The following is a 13,082-nucleotide window of genomic DNA, read 5'->3' on the forward strand; positions in this document are numbered from 1 at the left end:
AGCCGTGGGCCATATTTTGCCTGCCCCTGCTTTGGAGGTTTAGCTGTTTGAACAAGGAATGCCTGGCTTTGAATCCTTGCCATTGGCTTCCTTGGTACTCAGTGGAGGCTGACAAAAGTTCTGGTATTATAGGTACTACCTCTACCTTTGTCTTCTTATCACTGTTGAAAGCACTGCATTTCCTGGAAGATGCACAATGCTAAATTAGGAAATGCTCTTCTATGTTCTATATTAACAGCTTGCAAACAGCATGAGACTAAGAATTTTTGCTCTATGAATTATTTTTTAAATTGAGATAATTCATTCTTTTCTTGTCCTCTATTTATATTGCGACAATTTTGCCAGGGGCTCCATATGCCAAGATGTAATTAGATTTTGCAGACAGCATTCAGATCCTTGGCACAATTATTGGTTAGTTGTAGTGGCTTCTTATCCATTTCTTCTGAATGTTAAGCACAGACAGAAAACAGTTGTTTTTTGGGGGGCGGGGGAGATTCCCCCTTATAGGATCATTTGATTTTTAAGTCCTCTTTCAAATTAAATGAATTTTTAAAAACAAAAAGTAAGTCATGGATGATTGAGATGCTAAGCACAAAGAGAGTCAGGGTATTTCAGGATATTTAAGAAGTTAGGATGGCTTTATTCAGTATAAGCATTTCCTGGTTGAATGTCCTACCATTTTAAATGCATATATTAAGAATAATTAGACAGGACTGAAACAGAAAAATATCTACTCTCCCCCAAAAACCTGCCTGTATACATAGACATTGTACCCTGGAGGACAGTAAAAATAGAGGCCTCTGTTTGCTCTGCAACCAAAGATGCAGAGCTATCAAAAAAAGGTCACTGTTCACTGAACTAAATTATAAGAGTGCACAAAATGGGTCTCAGGCCTTATGTATTGCTGAGCTCAATTTCAGAGAAATGCTGTTTTGTATGATAGCATAAATGACATGGTTTTGATGAGAGAGACATTCACACCCAAAATTTAAAAGGCCCCCCCTAAAAATTGGCTAACTTATGAGCGTGTGATCACCAGTTCACATAGCACGTAACCTGTTGTGCACTTGAAATCCTTCATTTTGTAGTAGCAGACTGTTTCTTTTTTTTCAGACAATTACACAAACATCTCTCCATATACAAGATGACAAGGCAGACATAACAGCTTGACTGCGTGTGCTGTAGAACTTTTGCATCCATCCCTCTACCACAAATACAGAGAGCTTGCCACTCCCCGCCGATACAGTAATACCCAACCATCTTCTACGGGTACTCATAAGAAGAGGGAGGTAGCTTTCCAAGTCAGTCAGAAGGCATGACAGCTAAGAACACACCCACTGTGGACTTGTTCACTTCCTGCTAACCAACATCCTCCAAAAAGAAGACAGCGGGTGTGTCTACACATTCAGTAATGCACCATAGTTACTGCCGCCTAAAAAGGCATTCACCGGTGCTATTACTCATCCAGTTACTGTGCATTCATTTAGTACTTGTAAATTAATGCATGGTAACTGGCACTACTGAACAGTAGCACTAGTGAACGACTTTTTAGTGCTCAGTAGCCTAATAATACTGTGCAGTAGCATATTAGCGGAGTTTGTGCTGTGATGTGCTATGTGCAATATTATTCAGCTACTGCACAGTTAGCATCTCATGTAGATGTACCCAGTAGGTTGCAGACTTACACCAGAATTCACATGTTTATGAGCGTTCAGACCTAGAAGGACACGCTTTCCCGAAGGATACTGCTGGAGCAGCGAGAGAATCTGTGACAAACTCAGAATGGCACTGTATCATTTATCAGTCTAGAATAAAATCCTTGAGTGGGGAGATGGCCACTTTATTTCTGAGCACACTGCACATACCAGGGGCTCTGCGCTCCCTCCATCCTTGCCTCAGGAGGCTTTGTGCGAGTCTCCACCTACCCACCCCCTCTATTTCAGGGGCTCTGGAGCACCCCCCACCTTGTAGTCATGCCAGAAGTTCTGGTGCCCCTCACTCCTCTGAAAGCCAGGGCCTCTGTGCCCTTATTCCTCCTCTACCAAGGCCTCCCCTTCTCTCCTTATCAACTCTTGTCTTGCCTGGTACATCCCACTGAGATCCATATAGGATCATATAGTTGGGCCAGGGATTACAACATGGATTGGCAATTTTGTGTGCCTCTGTCGAGACACTTGGAGCAGCCTGTTTGCAGAAGGTGGTTGCTTAGTGCTTTCCAAAAATTGGGCTTTTAAAGGTGTCTTTAGTTGGGCACCCAAAAACAGAGTCAGGCAGAATCACTAAGCACTGTAAAACATTGCCCTAAATATTCTCAGAAATGTAAGTTGGCCTTCACACAAGCCTCTCATTGGCATACTTCTGGCCTACCTGTTAAGGAAGGAGCCCTGCTGAGACGGCCTGTACAGGTCCTAAGCCAGAAGCAATATAGCTGTATAAGAATGACACTGTGTGGGGGTCAATAAGTGCTCTTAAGAAACGGGTCTGAAGATTCTGGGAATAGGAGAGTTTGAAGGGAAGTTGCAGGTTTCTTAGTGGAGAGGGAGCGTTTTTTGTACTGAGCCAGTCATCTGAACCTGACTTCCTTCAGCAAAGCTGTGCATGGCGGGCTGGAATTATCAAGCACATCAAGCTGTTGATTGGATTTTCTCCTCCTATTGCCTTTCTTCGGCAGAAACCAATGAAATTGTTTTCCCTGTAGTTACGAAGGCCTGAGAACTCAAATATAAACACAAAAAGTAGAAAGGCCAACAGCAACCACACACCGCCACAAAGGGCTAAATCCCAGTTCATGTTTACACATTTAAGTAACACTTACATAACTGCATAAGTGCCATTTTTGCCACTTACACACACTTTACTTCTTTTTGCACCTGTGTGCTCACTTTGGGCTACTTTTCTGCACATCCTCACAAGGCTCTAGCTGTGCAGGCTCTGGGGTGTCCTAGCCACAAGGGGTACCTATAGATGTGCACCAATGCATTCTAGTTAGCATGCATCAGACCAGACTAGATTAACGGAGCCTGCTGTCGTGTTCTAATTAGAATGCTCTAGAGTGCCTCACCGTCACGTGTATGAAGCATCCTGCATTTCAAGTGAGCTTTAGTTAAAGTGTCCCCACAGCCATTTTGAAATGTGGGACACTTAATACACATGATGGTGAGGCATTTTAATTAGAGCAGCTCTCTGGGAACTGCTCTAATTAATATGCCCCACAACCCCTGAGCATGTCAGTGGGCACACAAGACTATTAGGCTCAAAGGTGGGAGTCCTGGTCTGTTTACTCTCTTATAGGTGTGTACATAGCTGGGTGATCCTATTCTACCACTGGTGGAAACAAACTTCCAGCTGTAAGGTAAATGCCAAAAACGGAATACAGGCATACCTCATTTTATTGCGCTTCGCTTTACTGCGCTTCGCAGATATTGCATTTTTTACAAATTGAAGGTTTGTGGCAACCCTGCGTCGAGCAAGTCTATCGGCGCCATTTTTCTATTGGTTAGCATTTTTTAGCAATAAAGTATTTTTTAATTAAGGTATTGTACTTTTTTTTAGACATAATGCTATTGCATACTTAATAGACTACAGTATAGTGTAAACATAACTTTTATATACACTGGGAAACCAAAAAATTCGTGTGACTCGCGATATTTGCTTTATTGCGGTGGTCTGGAACCGAACCCGCAATATCTCTGAGGTATGCCTGTATATGCAGCTACGTAAGTGCCACTTAGGTATGTAAAGGTTAAATAGGCTTTAGTCCTTAAACCTAATATAGAAAACAGACTTGCTACACAGGATAAATGGCAGCTGGTGTATTTAAACTCTACCATATGACAAGCCTTTGTTTTCATATGGAGCTCACTACATCTACCAGTAGTTGTTTAAATGCCTTCTCATCTGACTCTAGCAATGTCAAGAACCATTGGTTACACTTCCTTGGTAGTCTAGTGGTGAGGACACTCCTTGAAGGAGGAACCCCTTGTGCCATAGATTTTCCCCCATGATGATCTAATATAAAATACATAAACAGTCCTGGCAGTGGGGACCATAACCCAGCGTCCCCCACCCTCAAGAGTGTCATCTCACTTTCCTCTCTGGATCCCACCCTGATCTAAACAGCCAGTGTCTCAAACTACCCTTAAGTCTCTGAAGCCCTCAAAGGATTGAAATGAACAGAAATGGTGCGAAGAGGAGAAAATGCCTTTCAGCTTAACCAGCAGAACTGGAAATATTGCTCAGGTTTTCAGTGACAAGGCTTTGCAGCCAACATAACTCAGGGAAGACCATTTGACTGACAAGCTGTACTTGAGATCACAATTCTTCTCGTCTCCTCTCGGCAACTATTAAGATGAATATTGTATTCAATTCACACACATTGTGCCCCTAAATCAGCTACGGGAAATTTAGGGACACATGGATCCCTAAAAATCCAAAGAGTTGGTGGTCCCCACCAGTCAGGGATGAGCTAGGCGTGTTCCACCATGTAATGCCCATGCTTCTGGGCTTTGCTGGTTGGCCCTGCCCACCCTCCTCCTTTCTGCTATATGTATTAGGGGGGTTTTCAGCCTCTCTCAGGGGCATGGGGTTACAGCTAAGGCCGGGGATTTTGACTTAGGTGTGCCAATGCTTTTCATGGGACAAAGCCAGAGTTTCCTGGATGGAGGGTGTCCCCCCTCTACTCAGGGTCACACAATTCACCATGTTTTGGGTCAGGAAGGACTTTTACCCCATGGTCAGATGGATTGTGGGGGTTTCTGCCTTCCTCTGTAGCTGGTTCTTTACCTGAGATCTCTTGAGCATATATTGACAACCTTTTAGAGAAGCAGGACATTAGCTGCCATTGTTCCCCTGCTTTACCTGTGGCAGGCAAGGTTGTTACATCTGTGTTGTGTCAGGGTTGATGGTAATTTCATGTCGAGTTTAGATTATGGTTGTATGGGTGTTTTGGATAGGGAAGATCCTGCCTCAGGCAGGGGGTTGCACTAGATGACCTCTGGAGGTCCCTTTCAGCCCGACTTCTCTGTGATTCTGTGAAACAAGTCTTAAAAAGCTTCTGTGAGTTTCTAAACCCTTTCAGTACCCCACTGATTCCACTAGCATAATCTATTTCTGATTCGGCAGGCTATTAAGCATCCACTGTCAAGAACTGATAAGGAAGGAGAACTTGCTTTCATATCACAGAAATGGTAATGAGCACCTGAGTAGAGCAGATAAAGTGGGAGAAATTACATTCTGCAGGATACGAGTCACCTGAATGCAGTTAGCATGTAGTGATCTGGTATTAGGGCTATATTTACCAGGTACAAATCAACTGCATCTCAAGGGGACTTTGCCACTTCCTTACAACTTCAGGAGGACTCAGATCTTTCCTCAAGGCTTGAATAGAGCTGGAAGTTGTGAGTGCAGCTAAATTGATCTAGCTAAAACAGTGAAGACCTCTCATGTAGACATGCTTAAACAAGTTTAAACTTGCTTATATCAGTTTACTTCCATTTCTAAATTACCAGATTAAGCTAAATTGCCTAAGGAAAGTTTAAAATGATTAAAATATTTCTACATTTGTCACAGTTAATTTATCGTAGAATCAGAGAAAATTAGGTTTGGAAAGGACCTCAGGAGGTCACATCTAGTCCAACCCCCTGCTCAAAGCAGGACCAGCCCCAACTGTATCATCCCAGCCAAGGCTTTGTCTAGCCGGGTCTTAAAAACCTCCAAGGATGGAGATCCCACCACCTCTCTGAGTAACTTGTTCCAGTGCTTCACTACCCTCCTAGTGAGAAAGTTTTTCCTAATATCCAACCTAAATTTCCCTTGCCACAACTTGAAGCTCCTTGTTCTGACTGATTTAAAATCTATTTCAGTTGACCCCCTACTATTTCCTTCCTGTAGATGAGGAGCCAGGTTTTTAAAAGTCTCAAGGGGCACCTATACATGAGCAGCGAGGCAGCTCTAATGCTCTGTAATTACAGTGCATTGGAGCAGACTTGATTAATCAAGTGTGCTGGAGTGTGGTAATTACCGTGCACCAGCAGCTTCCAGTGTCTTGTGTATAAGCATCTGCACACTTCAAAATGGTGGCGGGGGCACTTTATCTAAAGCTTTTTCAATGAGCTGTAGATAAAGCACCCCTGGTGCCATTTTGAAGTGTGGGGATGCTGATACATGAGACACTCCAGGTGCTTTAATTACAGTAGCTCTTGGAGCCACACTAATTAAAGTACCCCCCACCATTCTCAGAGTATGTGTACAAATGCCCTAGATGCCTAAAGATACAAAGAGTTAAGCATCAACATGTTTCTGACAATTCTACTAGGTTCCTATCAGTGCCTTTACATACTTCAGTGTCTTAAAAAATCTAGTTCAAAGTGTGAGTCATAGAAATTGGAGCTAAAAGGAGGAGACTACACATAACATTCAAGACGAGGTTGGATGATCTTCTGTCTGGGGTCTTGTGAACCCAGCATTCATTCCTGCCTGTGGCAGAGGGTCAGGATAGATGATTTGTTCAGGTCTCTCCTGACCCTAGCTACTATGAAACTATGAAACATATAGTCCGATGGTGTTGTAACATATCTGAACACCGTGTAGAATTACCCTAAGGAAAATCAGTAAAACTATACCGGTATACTTATACAGGTGTACATGTAGTTTGTCTGCAACTTACCCTAGAGTAGCCAGTTGGTCAAGGAAAACCGCCTCCTCCATGACATAGTGGTAAGGCACTTTAAGAACAACAACTGTGTGAAGCAGCTGTGGGACATCTGCTTGTCTGTCCTCTCTGTATCCTGCTGTAACATACATCATCAGTGTAAATCACACCAGCGCAAATATGTTGTGTGTACAGGCTCTGAAAGTGAATAAACTTAACAAGGCACTATGGGCTCCTATTTGGGGATAGCACTATTCATGGGTCTGGAGCTTCTTAGTGTGAGCTCACAGCACAGAGGGATGCCCTGTTTAAAAGAAGTGCCCTGCTCTGTGTAGAGGGCAGGCCACTGTTGCATGTAAATTGGGTTTGCTGGAGAGAGTGGACAGGATGGAGACCCTCTTCTCCCTTCAATCTTCCTCCTTCCCATCTAGCTTGAAATATGGCAAGCCACAGCCCCATGGGGGGGGGGGTGAATTCCAGCAGGGACTTCTGTCATTTTCAAAGATTGGTAATGTTTGGGCACCATAACAGGAAAGTCACTGGGGTTCAGAAATTCCTCTGCTAAATTCCTTCCTTCCTTGTTGTCCTGCAAGGGGGTTAAGCTGGAAACCCAGAGTGAACCCAGCATAGGTGAAGCTTTGGGGAATGCATAGGTGAAGCTTTGGGGTAGGCCCCAGGTCAAATCCTGGCTTCAGGGTTTAGGCCCCCTGACTGCTGTCACATCAATACAAGGAGTCAGTCAAGAGGTCAAAGCCTGTGAGCGGGCCATTGCATCCTGGGGCTAGGAACACTGAAGAGGTTCTCTACTAATCTAGTTGGCTTGGAGACATGTGGGACTCAATGGGCATGTCTACACATTCATTAATGAGCCTTAGATACTGCACATTTAGTGTAGTACTTGCTTAATAAAGTACTAACAAAATATGCAGTACCTAGAGTCACTGTGCAATTGCATTAGCGCATGGTTATTTAGCAACACTTACTGAGCATTAACGTAATAACACTGTGCAGTAGGCTATTTGCATGGATTTTGCTGTGACACACTACTGCACAGTATTATTAGGCTGATGCATGTGTAACCTGGGCGGTACTCCAATTGAAGGGATCAAAGCAGGTGCACAAGTGCTGTGGGGTGTAAGGACTCTCCTCCCCCTATAGAGCAGAGCCAGACCACCAATGGGACTTAACCATATACCTTTTAATGAGAGAACATGAGGGAACATAACCAGCATAAACCAAGGGGTATAGGGGACACTACAATGTCCCGAGGGGGCAGGATTCAACAAAGGTTAGACACTTACAATCATAGACATATTCATCTAGTTGACAAAAGACAGGGTTAACAAAATATAAAACACAAACAGCAGAACAAACAATGCTGATTGGTGAAATATAAAAGGCACAAAATACAAAACGTCAAATGACAAGGAATATATGGCCTAGGTACATGGAAGGGGAGAAAGGAGGAAAACACAAGGGCCCCTTTCCACTGCAACAAAAATTTCCTCTCTGTTACTTCACTTACCCCAAATCATCCCAGCTAGGCCTTGAACTCAGACCTCTCCTGTGGTAGGCAGAAATACTACCACACAGCCCCCAGGGATGGCACTACACCCAGCTGCCAGGGGTCTTGGCCTTCCTGAAGCCCCGGTCCCACGTCGAGCTGCCTGGCCTCTGACTGGAGGAGCTGGAGCAGAGCTGGGAACCTCTCAGGTCCCTGCTCAGATCCCAGCTGGAGCGGGGGAGCCTCGCCTGCTGGCCGCAGCCTCTCCCAGGGGATCCTGGAGCCCAGTGGGGAGTCACTCCTGCCGGCCGCATGCCGCGCTGCTGAGGGTCCCACTGCTGCCTGCAGGTCCCACTCCTTCGGCTCTTCTGGGGCAACTGCTGCCGCCCCGCTGGGTCAGCTCTTGCCAGCTCTTTGAAGATCCTTCCCTCGCTGGTCTCTCCTGAGTCAGCCGCTGCCCCTTTTATGCCCCTCCAGGTGACTCAAGGGGCCAATCAGGGGACATGGAAAGTGAGTCTCTGGGGCCTGATTGGTGAGGAAAGGGAATCCCAAGTCCTCCAATCATCTTTTACCTCTTCAAAACCCCTGGGCTAAGTCACTGCCACCTAGCCTGTCACACATGCTAAGCGTCTTGTGTAGACGTGCCCAGTAACTGGGTCCCCTGACAGCAGATTTATAGCCATGGCCTGGGATGCTGGTCCACTTTGTAACCAGGTCACATGGATATAATAGTTCCATACCATAGATTGCACTACTGTATGTATCTCTTTGGATAAAAAAGATCTCACTCTTAAAACAGTTAATCTGGTTCAAGTGCTTCTGTTTAGAACAGGTCTAAGAGCAACGTGTGAGTTCACTCCGGTTGCATTTTACTTCTAGTGATAGAAAAACAAAAAATAATGTGAAGTCATAACAGGCGGAGTCTATGTTACATGGCTGGTGTGCTGGGCACTGTTCGTTGTGCTGACAAATATTGTCTTACTGTTTCCACAAACTCCCATCTGTATCCAGCCCTTGGCTTTTGTATTATACTGTACACTCTTTGGGGAGGAACCTTTTTTTTGTTTGTTCTGTGTTTGTAGGACACCTAGCACTGCTTGGCACTACACTAATCTGAATCAGTAATGACTAAATAATAGCAACTGAGCTCTTGACTCCTATAAAAATGTTGGCATTTCCAGCTTTAATCACTGTCAGTCCGATCCCTGTAGCTCCCTCCTCCCACTTTTTAAAGTGATACCATGCCACTATGCTTTACAAATGATATTGTATTTTGCTGGGTGTGGTTCTATAGTACAGTCCCATGGCGATGGAAGCAGGCAATTTCATAGTCAATTAAGTCACCATCATGTAGCCCATTTGAATCAGGCCACAATCTCTATACGAGTTGAGCCCATACAGGAAAAAAAAATCTCTTTATTTATTCCCATATCATTTATAGATACATAATGACTGGACCAGCATGTATGAGCTGGGAGGGTGGAGGAAGAGAACAGGATGCAGTAAACTTCTATACCTTAACCACTGGAGTCCCTGTCACCTTCTATATAAGACCCAGATGTTGAGTTCTCTTCTAATACTCTACTCCTAACTCCTTACCTAGGAGGTGCTTAGAGCACAGATATAGTTCTTCTTGGAGGATGAAGCTCTTTGGCCTGTCACAACACATAACCAGAAGGGGATGGTGGTGAGAGGATAGACCTGACCTCACCTGCTCCAGTCCGGCTCATGGCACCTTTCTATGGAATCCTGCTTCTTGGCATATTGCATGTAACTCACCTGGTGCTATTTACCAGGGAAGGCAGAACGCTTTAGACCCCCACCTCATAGGCACTACCTAGCTGCTGTCCTCTCTCCCAGCACACCTCTGGTCATGGTCTTCATTGTGGTCCGATCAAGGTTACAGAAGTCTCAGGGATTTACACACTGACAACTTCCTCTGACCAGTGTTGACTGCTCATCAAAAAGCAGTTTGAATGTAACAAGGCACTGGCCCCGGGCCCTTTTATGGTTCAGAGCGCTCTTCCAGGTCCAGACACAGCAGAGGACTTACTGGGAAATGCAGGGCTGATCAAGCACTGGAGAGTGACATGCCAGCAGTGCCTGGGGCTAACATAGTGACCCATGCATCCAGTGAGTGGTGAAGGAGGCACATGAGGTCCTGGAGCTGGACCCCATTGCCTAAGGGAGACCCTGCTAGAAGGTAAAGATGTGCTGGCTGTAATGAAGATGTTCCCTGGATAGGGGAAGTACAAGAGTGCCAGAGCTCATGTGTGCCTGTGCAGAGGCACAGAAACTATAAGAGGAGCTGGGACATGAAGCCGGAGACAGACCCAGAACAAGGTAATGGGAGAATGAAGGCTACGACAGGGCAGGCAGTAAGGAATCTGCAGCTGGGATAAGAGAATTACCAGCACCAGTTAGTCCAGAACTGAGTGGATGCACTCCCAGTAAATTTAAATGAGAAGCAGAGTTTAAATGCACTTTGTCAATTAATAAGATGTAGAAGAATATTATTGTCAGAGCAGTGCAGCTGCTTGATGGGCCTGGCGATCCAAGGATGTAATGTATATAAATTGATTGATTGAGGATTGATGGAGATATTAACTGAACCCTGAGCAGGTTAAGAAGATTTAGGAAGAGTGATTGACAAGACACTGAAAAACTTGTTAGTTAATGAATTATAGATAATGTTGCTATGTAGGAAAATGGATGGACTGTAAATATTAACTAATTAATATACAGTATTGGTTAACTAATAGACCCAGGGTAAGAACAGAGTTGAGTGTAGAAATGTTTGTTGATTGATGAATAAAGTAAAGACAAATCAATTGGATGTTGATATTTAATCAGTAGCCCAGAGAAACAAGGGCCTATTATGGATAGACTCCATGGGGGTGAACCTATTGGATATTGAAGTAAAGATTGATTGGCAGCCCATAAGTATTGGACTATTAATGGCCAGTTCCTGCAAGTTAGAGACTAGAAAAGTACAGGAAACCCTTGCTATTTGCAAACTCTGGTTTGCAGGGCCAGGAGGTGGGTGAAGAGTGAGTGCTGGAGACATGGAGGGAGGTGATGATGGCAGCGGCATCTTCTCCCCCAGAGGCAGCCACATTTGTGCTCGGGGGAAGGGGTCGGTCCCCAGGTGCTGCGGGGCAGCCCCAGGATGGGGAGGGAGGCGGCAGCATCTTCTCCGCCGCTGCTGCTGGACGCAGCTGTAGAGGCACTCAGAGCAGCCGCGGCGGTGCTTGGGGGGAAGGGGTCAGTCCCCAGGTGCTGCAGGGACACAGAGGGCAGCTGTGGGGCCTGATGGGCAGCTCCATCAGTCTGACAAGGAGCCCTGTCAGTATTCACAGATTTTGTCATTCGCTGGGATCTCTGGAATGTATCCCTTGTGAATGGCAAGGATCTCCTGTAATCAGTTGCCACATCACAGTTATTGAAAGGGCAAAGCCAGGGAAGAACATGGGAACTATGCCTGCATAGGTGTAGTAAGGGTAGGGTGCAGGGGAGGCAGAGCCCTGTAAAGACAACCCTCACTTTCATCCAGATCACTAAGGGTAACTGGAAAATCTCACCTCCCTTTTTTTCTTCCTTTACATTTTGAACATCAAGGCATGGCAGGACAGCATTAAGAGAGGTGATCCAAAGTGAAGGAGAGGGGTGGCTGAGGAGTGAGCCCCAAGTACAAAACTCTTACATTGAAAAAACAAACAAAAAAGCCCTCTGAAGGGTCTGTCCAAAACTTAGCATCACTTCCTGATGCAAAATGATGCACTTTGAAAACAGCATTAGGAAGTGTTTTTCCATAACCAGGAATGTAGAAGTGGGATTTCAACTTCAAACTCAGCAGAGGTTGACAGCTAACAGTTGGTCTTTCACAGGTACTGTCACCAAAGGGAATGCTCAGGTTACCTCAGGGCTTCCTCTTACAATTCATTAACCAAGGAGAACTCTGTTTGCTTCTTGTAGGCTTACCCCTGTGGGAATCCTCATCAGAAACAAACAGCAGGTGAGCAGACTGCTTGCATCCTAAAATATACTCAGTGAGGCAGTGGCAGAGGGAGTGTCTATGACTACACAAAGCTTGGTAGGATGCCTTTTGATACTTTAGCATGTGCTGTACAAGGACATTGTAGGAAAAGATACATTTAAAAAGAGCTTTACTTTGAAATGGTGTAAAAAAAAAAATTCTGTTTTGTACTTCTGGCTCAGGAGAAAATGGTTTTGGGGGAGTGTCACAGCGCGGGGTCCTAGGAGCGGTCGTGATCTCTCCTAACGCCCCTACCATGCCAAGTTCGCGAGAAAGCACCCTCGTTCTCACCCGCCACATCTTTGATGTTACGTATTTTATAAGGGAGGCTGCCTTTTGTCCCCTTGGACACGGTACCCTGGTTTATCCTGGCCCCTGGTTCTTTATGGATTGACTTGGTGCACCCCAGCCTTATGGGCTATGCGTGGCTCCAACCTCCCCTGTACCACGCCCCAAGCCTCGCAGATGTCCCGGACATTGTTTGATTGGTTTCCTTTCCGCGCCCTCACTGGCACCCCCGGGCTTGTCACGCAGCCGGCACCCCTCACTGGCGCCCCCGGGCTTGTCATGCAGCCGGCACCCCTCACTGGCGCCCCCCCGGGCTTGTCACGCAGCCGGCACCCCTCACTGGCACCCCCCCGGGCTTGCCATGCAGCCGGCGCCCCTCACTGGCGCCTCTCACAATTGCCCCCACCTCACTGGTCCCTGGGTCCGTCGCACTGGGGCCTTATCTGCGACTGTGCCTGCCCTGGGGCCCTGTCTCACAATCCGGACTCAGGTGGCTGTAGCTGTGCCTGGCCCCCAAATTCCCCTCTGGGGTCTTAAGTGAGCACCCTCCCTGGGGCTGCTCACCTGCGCGCCCTCCCTGGGCTCCGCCTGCACTAGGGCCTTCC

The sequence above is a fragment of the Crocodylus siamensis genome, chromosome 3 (genome assembly GCF_052110815.1).
Source record: "Crocodylus siamensis isolate JL-2025a chromosome 3, ASM5211081v1, whole genome shotgun sequence".
NCBI lineage: Eukaryota > Metazoa > Chordata > Crocodylia > Crocodylidae > Crocodylus > Crocodylus siamensis.